Below are 12,802 nucleotides of genomic sequence, written 5' to 3'. Positions count from 1 at the left end.
GAGTGATGTGGCCACAAGTTAAGGAATGATGGCAGCTACCAGGAGAGGCAAGGGATGTAGTCTCCTCTGCACCCTCCAAGAGAAACCAGCACTGCCAATACATTGAGTTTAGCTCAAGAAAACTCATTTTAGACTTCTGGCCTCCAGAAATGTAAGAGAAAAAAATATCTGTTGTTTCAAGCTACTAAATTTGTGGCAGCAATTTGTTATAGCAACAATAGAAAACTAATACATGACCCCAGTGAGTTACTGGGCAAAATTAATCTAGAAGCTGTATATTTTTATCCTTCAATTACATTGGTTTCTGTCATCTTAAAATGTGAAAAATAGAAATCTCTATGATACAGTTCTTGGAAAAACATAGTTCAAAGGGTTAAATACTCCAAATGGTATTTTCTCCCTCACATTTCTTTATCTTTTATCCCATTTTTTAACCTTGGATTCTCCATCCCTTTATCCTTGCTTTTCCTCTCTCTCTCTCTCTCCAAATTCCAACCCCCAGTTTAGGAATCTAACCAGATGCAAGTTCAGATTTTCTTTTATGTCTTACTTGCCAAACTTCCATAATGTAACAAAAACATTCCAATTTTCCTTGTCAAGCTATATATGATAGAATAGTTAATAAATAGAACTATTAGCACATGGCTTTTAAAAATATTAATTCATTATTTGATAAATGCTTACTGAGTCTCATCTATTCCATGGGTACTGTGCTATCTACTATGAAAACAACACTGAAGAAGGCAGATGTGGCTTCTGTCTTCATCTACAGATCAGTAAAGGAGAACATTAGCATTAGGAAAGATTTGTATTAGTAAAGATAGAGGAAAGAAGAGTAAATAAATAAATGAGTAAAATCTCTGATGGAGTCAATGAGGGTGCAATGAATAACAGAGAGTGTATGCTACTCTCTTAGGAAGTGGCATGCAACTGTAATAGCGCTAACCTCATGAACAGCAATGTGGGGGCGGAGGGAGTGTTCCCTTTGCTAAAGCTGATGGGATGCAATATACCAGAATTGGGTTGGCTTTTACAATGGAGATTAATTTACAAATTTACAGCTCTAAGGCCATGAAAATGTCCTAGTTAAGACATAACCAAATGATATCTTCTCTGAAGAATGCGGGGTTCCACTGTTAGATAGCAAAGCACATGGCTGGCATCTGCTGGTCCTTCGCTCCTGGAATCCATTGCTTTCAGCTCCTGGTTCCAATGGCCTCCTCTCTGATCTTCTGTGGGTCCTCTCTTAGCATCTCTGGGGTTTTTCTCTCTAAGTTCTCTCTCTGCTTTTTCTGTCCTTTATCCTTTCATGAAAGACTCCAGTAACAGGATTAAAACCCACCTAGAATAAGCTGGGTCACATCTCAATTGAAATAACCTAACCAAAATGTCCCACCCAAAATAGTTCTGTACCCACAAGAATGAATTAAAAGAACATGCTCTTTTCTGGGGTACATGATGGCTTCAAACCAGCACAGGGAGCACCCCACATGGAGGGACAGCACACCGCAGCGCCCAGATGGGGAAGGAGCTCAGTGTGTTCGAGGAACTGAAACAAAGCCTGTTCGGGGGGGGGGGGGGGGGGGGGGGGGGGGGGGGGGCGGTGACACAAGACAAAGTTAGAGAGTGTATTGGTTTGCTAAAGCTGCCAGAATGCATTATATCAGAAATGGGTAGGCTTTTATCAAGTGAATTTATTAAGTCACAAGTTTACAGTCCTAAGGCCATAAAAATGTCCAAATTAAGGCAGAAAGATACCTTGACTCAAGAAGGCCAATGAGTCCAAGAACGCCTCTGTCAGCTGGGAAGGCAAGTGGCTGCGTTTGCTGGGATCTTTGGCTTCTGGTTTCAAGTAGCTTCCCCTGGGGCATTATCTTTCTGCGTCTCCAGAAGTCTGGGTCTAGAGTTGGTTCTGAAGCAAGTGTTCTCCAAGCATCTGCACCTCTGTTCATTCAGAAGCTGCTTTCATAATGCTCCCTTTTAAATGACACCAGTACACTACTCAAGACCCACCTTAAATGGGCAGGGCAGCATCTCGCTCTAATCAACACATCACACCCACAATTGGGAGTGCCACATCTTTGCAGAGATAATCTAATCAAAGGCTGCACCCACAACTCAGTGGGTCACTCTCCGTGGAAACAATCTAATCACAGATTTCCACACTACATCATTGAATCAGGATGAAAGAACATGGCTTTTCTGGAGAACACAGCACTTTCAAACTAGAACAGGGAGGCAGGAGGGGGAAGAAGACCTAGGGACTCATGGGCAATGGCAGATATCTCTGTTCCCTTTTCCCCCAGGGAACAGTCTGGAAGTGTCAGAAATTAGAAAGCTTCTTGCTAATAAATTGAAGTTTTGCCTACTGGAGATGCATTCCTTTCAATATGGAAATTTTACCTGGATATTTTCTACCCTTTAGGGCTCACTTTAAATCATTATCAGTTAATACTTGGGTGAGAATTAGCTTTCCAAACCCCTTTCATTCCTTTATTATTTAGTGCATGCTCTCTCTACGGTATTTATTGCAGGCAGCCCCTTTTGGGGTTCTTTGCCTGTCCTGGGTATCCAGGAGAAGATAGTCCTGGCCCTTCCCTAAAGGAGCACAATTGTGGTAAAGTGCTATCAGGTAAGATTATAGGGAGCAAAGGAAAGTGAGTCCCTGGAGGACCCAGGCTGATCTGGGGAAAGGAAGGAGGCATCATAAGGAAGGGGCACCTAAACCGAGAACTGAAGGAAGAGTGAGAGTTGGCCAGGTTGTTGTGTGGTTGGTAGGGGACTGAGGAGGAATATTAGAGAGTTAAAGTGTGAATGAAGATGAGAAGACTGGAGCTGTGACTGGTCGCATAGTGCAGGGCCTAGGAAGGCCTAGTAATGAGTTTGGACTCCAAGAACAAAAAAGAAGTCATTAATGGGTGATAAGCAGGAGTGAAGTGTCAAGTTTGTATTTCAGAAAGATCACTCATGTTTTGGTGTAGAGAATGGATTGGAGGCAAACGAGAGTGAAAATGGGAGAACACTTAGATGGTGATTACTGGCATCCAGGCAAGGGCCGCGGTGGCTTGGATGAGGATGGCAGCCACAGATTCCTAATTGCAGAGCATGCGTGATCTTTGCATCTGCACTTATTCCCAATTCAGGCTAAATATCAGGTCTTCGTCAATGGTGTTGTTCATATGATTGGTGTGATTTTATTTCTTTGGAAGAAGTAGAATATAAATTTTTATAGAAATGAAGTTAATTTCTGTTTGAAAACCCCATTCATTTGGGAGTTGGAGATAGGATTTCGGTCAATTTCAGGTCTCTTTTCCCCTTCCTCGGTATTGCATCTGAGTTCGGTGATGGTGTGTGTGTGTGTGTGTGTGTGTGTGTGTGTGTATGTGCTGAGGCCTTGCACAGGGTTGGGGTGGAGTAAGCAATCTGGTCTCCTTGATCATGTATCCACTGACACATCCTTGGTTCCATCTGTCTGTGGTCAAAGGTCCACCCAGGCTTCTGCTGCACCATCTTTGTCCCATTTTGATATCACCTCAGGCCGACTAACGTCTACACCATGTCCAAAAGCTCTCTAAGCATATCGTGTTCTGCTTCTTCTAAAACAATCTGGCTATGGGCAGATTGTGAAGCTGTCCAGCCTGCTGGCTCAACATGCCATGTCATCTCTTCTGCCCTGGAACCAGGCTTGGTTGGGAACAGACTCAAGAGATATTTAGGTAGAAAAAATAATTGTAACTGATGATTCATACAGTTTTGTCAGGAGGAACGGGGCACTATTAGGAATGGTTTTCAGATTTTTGCATGAGGAACAGGATAGTGCCTTTTAATGAGTCAGGCACCTTGGAGTATCAGGTGCAGGGTAGGGGCTAGAATCACAAGGTCACTTTCAAACATTACATATCTGAGACGTCCATGAAGAGATAGTCAAGAGGTAGTTAATAGAAATCTGAAGCATGAAAGAGAGGTCTGGGATTGAGAATATATATGCACATGTCAATACAAACACACATATATATTGCTTATATACAATATGTACAGCACACACACAAACCAACACACACACACTTTTTTTCTTCAGTGTAAAACAGTGGACGTCATGGACAGCACAAGACAGCCACCCTGGAGAGAGCAAAAAATGAAGCATAAAACAAGAGGGCTTGATGACAAAGTTCTGGGGTATATTAAAAACTTGGGTAGAAAAGAGGAAACCAGCCAAATAACCAAAGAGGTAAGAGGGAAACCAGGAGAACGAGATATAATAGAAGTAATGAGGAGAGTGTTTCAAGGACGAAGAAGTGGTCGACAGCTTAAATGCTACCACTGAGAGTTCAGGTAAGGTGAAAACTAAAAACTATTCTTTGGATCTAAAGGTCACCAGTGATCTCAAAAACAGCAGGTCCAGGATGTGGAGGAAGCAAAAGCCAGATTGCAGTTAAGAGTCTACAACAGACACCTGAGGACTCTATAAGACTATAAAGAATAATGTCGTTGTTGGACTAAACTAGCCCTGTAGTAAATTCCCCTCTAAACCCACTCCAACATATCTTGACAACAAGCTTTAAGTTGATCCATAGGTAAGTTAACTGCCTGCTAAAACAAAATGTAATGCTTTTTAATTAAGACAACAAAATCCAGCAACTGACAAAAACACGCAATTTCCAGCATCTGATAAAAAAAAGTCACTAAATATGAAAAGCAGTAAAATATGACCCATCACCAGGAGAAAAAACAGTCAATGGAAACAAGCCCAGAAACAATAGAGCATAGGTGAAGGGGAAGTAGGGAGGAGGGTATGATTATGATAGAATTTTATATGCACTGCTACCCTGAATCTGTATTGTTATAAAAAGTGAGACTTCATGATCTCTGAGCACAAAGCAGTTGGCTTGGGTTGCATGTTCTCCTGACCAGAAGTTTCTCAGGTCTGTCTGCCTGATTGGCCCATTTGAACCTGAGATTTATCCATTATGAGCCTCATTGGGGCAGGATTCTCATAATTGCTGGCCATATTGACTTATTTTTCCCTCCTTTAAACTATCCCTGGGGAGCTTTGAAGGTAACTTTTACTTTAACTTTACCCTTAAAATTAAAAGAGCAATATTAATTAAAGGAAAATAAAGTTCAAAAACTCATTTGAAATACCTTTGAGTTTTTATCATAGTTATGCTGGGTTTAGGTCGAATCAAGTAACAGTGTTAAACAAGGAGAGCTGAATCTTCTCACTTAGTTCTGTACCCCCATCAAGGAGATATAGGTCTTCTCTAAAAAGATTTATCCCATAAATATTGATCTCAAAGTTGAATTTTCAAAATTGAAATCCCCCACGGTTTATCATTTTTCTAAAGTTTGTACATATGGTGGGCAGCTGAAGGGGCCACATTACTTTAGTACATAGACCACTTTGGTTTCTAAAACAATACTATGAAGCTTAAAACTTCCAAAAGTCTAAATTATTGGACATATTTTATCCAGAATCTTTAACTGACAACTCATTTATTTCTACACTGCCCACGCCAGTAGTGGAATTAGATCATGTTTTTAGCTAGTCCCTGAATGAAGGAAAATAGAAATGTGAGTCTCAGTTGAGTGCCTCAAGCTGTCATGCTCTTATTTAGTGCCAGCTGGTTACCTGTTGGCAGGGCCAGCAAAGAGCCCTGGGACTAAATCCATCCTGGCTATCTACATGCAGCTTTAAATAGACCATCTCTATCAGACCATCTACTCCCTGTACAAGCCACTTCATTAAATAGAAAATTTCTCTGCTTAAGTGATGTCTAATTATCAGCTTGCATTTTAATATCCAACAAATTAGAAACTAAATTAACTTTTGAAGCAATATCTTTCCATTATATGTTGTTTTAAAAGACACTCATCTCCTTGCAACAGAACTCATTTTTTATCTCACAAACGCACACACACAGCTGAAAAGAGCAACGACAAAAATAAAAACATCAAAACAAAATGACTCACTTCAAACACCTTTATTAATTACCATTTGTCTTAAATTTACGCCACAGATAGTTTTGTTTCTAAACTTTCACCTTCTTTATTTTACCCTCAGTGGAAAACATCTCCACCATAGGAAGAAGAGGGAGAAGAAAAAGAAAGTTGGTCACCAAAACATTGTAAATGGCAAATGACACATCATTAGGAACAGTCAGTCATTGAACAGACCAGGCTGGGAATATATCATCAACAACTCAAACAGAAGATCATCATCTTCCATCATCACTTGAAATTAAAAAGTATCTCCAAAGGAATCATTTACTGCTTTGTCTGCAAAAAGTGCTACAAACAGTAAACCAAAGAGACAAAACAGCCTTTAGTGGATTGTTAGAGCACTTAAGGCGGTGTAAATTGTAATTAGCCATATGTTAGACTTTCACAGCCCAATAAGAAATATGCCTGATGGTGCAGGATCAATGTGGCCCAGTTTTTTCAGGTCAAAAGCAGAATGGCTGTTGAATGAGGAATAATCCACAAAGGAAAGCTATAACACTACTCCATTCTGTGGCTTTACACACAACAGATGAAAACTGTTTTGTGCTTGTTATTGCAGTCCCATCGCTGAGTTATTATATATGCCGAGCTAGAGTTTTTGACTTGGGAAACAACACATTTAGTTACAGCTCCAGCCCTGAAATGATTGTGAATCTAGAAACACATTCACTCTGTTTATAAAGAAATCAAGTACAAATGTGTTATGAAAATGCTGTTCTATATTTTTAGATGTAAAAAAATAATCCAGAGATGAGACCTATACCTGAGAGGTCTCAGGTAGTAAAAAGAGTGCAAACTTTTGAGAACTTGGTTTCGTGTACTGCTCTGCTGACTATATGACTTTTGGTATGCCCCCTTAACACATTAAGCATATTTTTAACCTGCCATAGTCTTAATATATCATTTTAATAACATGGGGTGGGGGGGTTGGACTTGCTGATTTTTTAAAAATTGCATTCAAAATGTGGCTTTTGTATGTGCACAACTTCGCATGCATCCTTATTTTTCTGAGAAAAACCACAACTTTAGATTTGCAAAGGGTCCTGTGACTAAAAAAAAAAAAAAGCGAAGGATCTGCCCTTGAGTATTAATTGTAGGAGTGGAAAATGAAACTAAGAATATTCAAAATCTTGTGCTGGAACAGAAGACTTACAGGAGGATTTGATTTGCTCTGCTTGGTTGAGAATAAGCACTCTTCTCATGCAAATGAAGACCGATAAAGAAGATAAGTTTACATTGTTTAAAATGCAATGTGATCTTTTGGCTCAAACAGCTGTAAGGCAGTAAATTAAAGTATTCGTTTGGTTCTAAAAATCATGCAAATTCTGTTTTATGAATCTGTGCCATAAAGAAACTTTCTACTAGACAGATTATTTAGAATAGGGAGATAAAATGATTTGGCTACATTCTTCTTAAGGGAAATAAGCACAGAAACAAGAGCCGTTACACTGAATAAGATTTGACGGATACCATCTTATTTTATAATCTACTTGGTTCATATTATGTTTTGACTTTAGGTTGATTTCATGATTAAATAATAGAGCAAGTCTGTGATTTCCATAGGCAGCACCTTCCTTCTTGTTCTCACCCCACCCACCCCATCAAGGCCTAGAAGGAAAGCACCATGGAGCAGGGTTTTTTTTTTTTTCTGATTTAAGCTGTATTCTCAGCACCCAGAACAGTGCCCAGTGCAGAACAGGCACTTATCAAGCATCTATTGAATTAATTCTAACATTTATGATCGTCAGAATGGTATAGGATTGGTGACCTTTACTTTGTCTCCCTATGTTCTGAAAGCTCCGTATGGGTTGAGACTCTTGACATATGAGTTACTGTCACTCTTGGGCAGTACTCCACCAATTAAAGTGATTCAAGCAGTTCCACCAGCATCCAGATGTTAATCCTGGGAGACTCTGAGACTTTTGTCTCTGTATAGGGCAAACTTTCATTCATCCCATTGAATCAAAGTTTCAATGTATTGATTAGCAGGCTCATCCCCACCCTGCGGCATTCCCTAGTTGGACAACACTCCCATGTAAGAAACAGCAGCAACACCACCTCCACCTCCTCCACCACCACCACAACAATACAACATTTTCATTCAAGATGATCACTCAGGAATGAATTCATTGAATTAAATAAATACCCAATTACCTAGGTGCAGGGACCATTGGGACAACATGTAAAATTGGACTCTAGGCAAGCAAAACACTCTACTTTGTAATTAATGGGTAATCTCCCTCATATTTCATCTCTCTCTACCTTAATTTCCTGTATTTTAGACCTAATGCTATTCATACTCTTATTTTATTGCCAAGAGTTAAGGCATGGACACAGCCAATTTCTCAGTATTAAATCCCGATCCATTTTAGTGTATGTTTTTCCCTCACTTAATAATGTGTTTTGAATGTGGGTTTGGGAGGCCAGATGGTGGAGACATGTCATCTCACTTCTAATTGCACTTTCTTTTTGCTTCTCCTCTCTTTGTCTTTTTGCTACTTCCTCTCCAGACATCTACCCACAATCTCCTGGCTCCGTCACCATCTGTTTATTCCCATCATATCTGATGTGCTCGTATCAATTTAATATTGATGGAAGTATTTGCATATTGGCTATCTTTATTAAAGTGTGTTGCTCTGACGTAGTAACAATACAATATTTTCTCAGAATGAAGGTTTACGTAAAGGGAAAAATATTCCTCAGATTTTTTTTAACGCAATAAACTCTGGGTACATTTAGGCAAGCACAGAAGACTGGAAGACTGATAGAAGTATAGAAGACTGATCCCCAAGGCTTTAAAACACACACATACTTGAAGTCTCCTACTTGCACAACAAATTCCAGTGGTCGCCTGCGACACCAAGTTACTGAAGGAAAAGAGATGACACGGTGGGTAGGTGCACAGCTTTTGTAATAAAAGATTATTATGACTTAATACATTATATCTGTTGCCAAGCTTTATGCAATTTACCAAAAACAAGTGGTAAATTTAGTCTCACAGACAAAAAAGGGGGTATTCGACAGATAACCTATTGAAAAAAAAAACAACTAGATGTATATCATTCCAGGTTTATGAAAGATAACATGTACTATAAAATTGTGGTAGAAAATGACTTAAGAATGAGAAAAAAACGGTCAGATGGGGAAAATACGGTCTCAAAACGAAACTTTTTGCTAAAAGCCACAGATGTAATAGCCTGAACCGCAGGAGAGTTTTAATTAGTCCAGCTCTTCCTCGCGCATGCTCAGAAGCTCTCAGCAGAGACTATAAATTAGGGCCAGGAAATTCAGCAGGGGCCTAGGTGGGCTAAGGGGGAAGGGCAGGCTCTTAAAGGGGCAACGGCCATTTAAAAGAGCAATGGCTGTCGGCCCCACCAGTCCTGTCATTGGTCCTTCCACTTCTGTTACTACTACAAACCTATTCCACCTTCTGTGTTTCCTATCTCAGTTAATAGCACCTCCGTTCTCCCGGTCATCGAAATCAGATACACAGGGGTCATCCCTGATTCCTCCCTCTTTTGCCTCTGCATTTTGCAGTTTATCTACTGAATTGTTTTAAATTTGACTTCACTTCTCTATCCCTATTATCACTATCTTGGTTCAAGCCTCACACCCTGTGGCAACAGTCTCTCAACTGGTGTTCTGTACATTTTGTACTGCTACTGCTGCTGAATCATCTTTTAAAATTCACGTCACTCCAGCTCAAAACACCTCAGTGCTCCCCTAAAACCTGCAAAAAAAAAAAGCCCAAGCTCTTCATACCTGGCCTGTATTAATCCAACAGACCTCATTTCTGATGCTCCAAGGTCGTACTTGATATTCTCACAATAGCCAACGCCTGCCTTCTAGCACATATATCTCAATGTAAGGTAAATTAATGCTGAATATGCCAAAGAGCCTTTGGCTCACTTAAAATATATCAACTTTCAGGGAGTAAAATAAAATGATTCAATTTCTAATTAACACATTTTATTAATTTAGCTATATGTCATATAAAATATTAATTTATAAACTTTTTTTCACTCTCAGACATCATGACATCAAAGAAAGATTTTCAAAAGTTAAAAGACTGTCTTATCAACATAGAATGAACCCATCAAAGATTTTATTCAACTCAATAAGTGATCAAGCAATAAGTAAGATGGTAAAACTGGTTTCAAGAGCATTTGATGAACTAGTTATTTAAAGGAAAAAAGAATGCTAGAATAAGATTGCTAGATTAGATTCAAAACGAATTAATGTTCTATGAGGCAAGGAAATGACAGGTTAACTTTCCAATTGAACATAATCATTTGCATCTCTCCAAACAAAAATCTACAAATTGATATATATATAACTTTACAGCATTCTGGGCTCTAATTAATGGTAAATAGGAAAAGTCAAACACTGGTATATTCTCCTATAGAATTAATAATTCTGTGATGGACATTTATTATTTCCAACTTCAGGATCATTTTTCTTAACAATGAAAGGTTTTATTAAAATTCTTCATATGAATCTTCTATATCAGTGTCTCTGGCATCACACATAGGCACTTCTCGAGTTACCTAACAAAGTTTTCCAGAACATAACATGTTTATGTCTTTCTTAAGTTTTCTGAGATATAGTACTTTTGGAATCTTGCGCAAGTTCTTACATGTTTAAAAAGATATATACATATTAAGTAACTATAAACATTATAAAAAAGGGTATAGTACTGTGGATGTAAAAAAATGTAGGCAGAACTACTGAAACAATAATAATAATGCAATCTGTAGCTCCCCAAAATAGCATAAATGGAGAAGAAGGATATAAACACAGCTTTAAAGATTCAGTTGATGACCAGAAAAGAAAAACAAAGATGGTAAACAGAAACACAAAATGAGATGGTAGATGTCCTAGTTTGCTAGCTGTCAGAATGCAATATACCAGAAACAAAATGGCTTTTAAAAAGGGGAAGTTATTCCCAAATTGAATTCTTGATATTCTCACAAGCCGTGTGGACAACCAAAGCTGTAGGCTGAGCCCCCAGTTTTGGGGTTTGTTCATATGAAACTTAACCCCACAAAGGATAGGTCAAGCCTACTTAAAATTAGGCCTAAGAGTCACCCCCAAGAGAACCTCTTTTGTTACACATTTGTGGCCTCTCTCTCCAGCCAACACAACAAACAAACTCACCACCCTCCCCCTGTCTACATAGGACATGACTCCCAGGGGTATGGACCTTCCTAGTAATTTGGGACAGAAATCCTAGAATGAGCTGAGACTCAGCATCACAGGATTGAGAAAAACCCTAGAATGAGCTGAGACTCAGCATCAAGGGATTGAGAAAACCTTCTGGACCAAAAGGGGGTAGAGTGAAATGAGACAAAGTGTCAATGGCTGAGAGATTTCACACAGAGTGGAGAGGCTATCCTGGAGGTTATTCTTACACATTAAGTAAATATCCTCTTGTTATTCAAGATGTAATGGAGAGGCTGGAGGGAACTGCCTGAAAATGTAGAGTTGTGTTCCAGTACCTATGTTTCTTGATGATGATTGTATAATGATATAGCTTTCACAATGTGACTGTGTGATTGTGAAAACCTTGTGTCTGATGCTCCTTTTATCTACCTTGTCAACAAAGGAGTAGAACATATGGAATAAAAATAAATAATAGGGGGAACAAATGGTAAAATTATAAAAGGGGGGAGGGGAGTTAATAAGTTGCTAGTTTACAGTTCTCAGGCTGAGAAAATGTCCCAATTAAAAGAAGTCCATAGGTATGTCCAATTTAAGGCATCCAGGGAAAGATACCTTGGTTCAAGAAGGCCAATGACGGTCAACGTTTCTCTCCCAGCTGGAAGGGCACATGGCGAACATGGCGGCGTCTGCTGGCTTTCATGTGGCTCTACCAAAAGGGACTCTCTCCAAAATGCTTCCTCTTTCAAAGGATTCCAGTAAGCAACTCCACCTTCAGTGGGTGGAGACACACCTCCATGGAAATCATCTAATCAAAAGTTACCACCCACAACTGGATGGGTCACATCTCCATGGGAACAATCAAAATGCTCCCACCCAGCAATATTGAATGAGGATTAAAGGGCATGAGTGTGCTTTTCTGGGGTCCACCACAGATTTAAACCAGCACATTAGAGACATATACATATTAAGTAACTATAAACATTATAAAAAAGGGTATAGTACTGTGGATGTAAAAAAATGTAGGCAGAACTACTGAAACAATAATAATAATGCAATCTGTAGCTCCCCAAAATAGCATAAATGGAGAAGGAGGGTATAAACACAGCTTTAAAGATTCAGTTGATGACCAGAAAAGAAAAACAAAGATGGTAAACAGAAACACAAAATGAGATAGTAGAAATAATTACAATATCTCTCACAGTAAATATAAATGGATTTAACTCACCTATTAAAAGACAGAGACTATCAAACTGGATGGGAAAAAAATCCCTTCTTCTATAAACATTCCTAGATCATAACCAAACTGAAAGGATAAAAATAAAAAGATGACATGAAAATGAAGATTACAAATACTAACACTGGCAGAAAACTGATGCAGAAACATTCAGACAAAATTAAAATTGAGACAAAAGCATTAAAAGAGCTATTTTATCATAATTAAAGGAACAATTCAAACAGTACTTTATGCACCTACAGAAATAAAAAGAGAACTGGAAAAAAGCTCAAAAATTGAGACTCATTTGGGAGGTGTTAACATGTTTATTAAAAACTGAAAGTTCACGCAGAGAAAAAAATCAGTAATAAACTTCTTGAATAAAATGAACAACTTTGAGCTAATACAGAAACTTGCACCCAACAA

General features: G+C 38.9%; 1 long non-coding RNA gene across 2 annotated transcripts in view; it reads right to left on the bottom strand.

The window, feature by feature from the left end:
* LOC143649805 (uncharacterized) overlaps positions 1 to 12,802 on the bottom strand; it is a 119,355-nt gene that overhangs the window by 104,660 nt on the left and 1,893 nt on the right. For both annotated transcript variants that reach the window (XR_013159195.1, XR_013159194.1), the window contains exon 2: positions 12,389 to 12,466. This is a non-coding gene — a long non-coding RNA (uncharacterized LOC143649805). The remainder of the gene's footprint in view (positions 1 to 12,388; positions 12,467 to 12,802) is intronic.

This window comes from Tamandua tetradactyla, chromosome 11 (genome assembly GCF_023851605.1).
Source record: "Tamandua tetradactyla isolate mTamTet1 chromosome 11, mTamTet1.pri, whole genome shotgun sequence".
In the NCBI taxonomy this organism is placed as follows: domain Eukaryota; kingdom Metazoa; phylum Chordata; class Mammalia; order Pilosa; family Myrmecophagidae; genus Tamandua; species Tamandua tetradactyla.
Note: the sequence above shows the minus strand (reverse complement) of the source record. Positions and strands in the feature narration are given on the sequence as shown.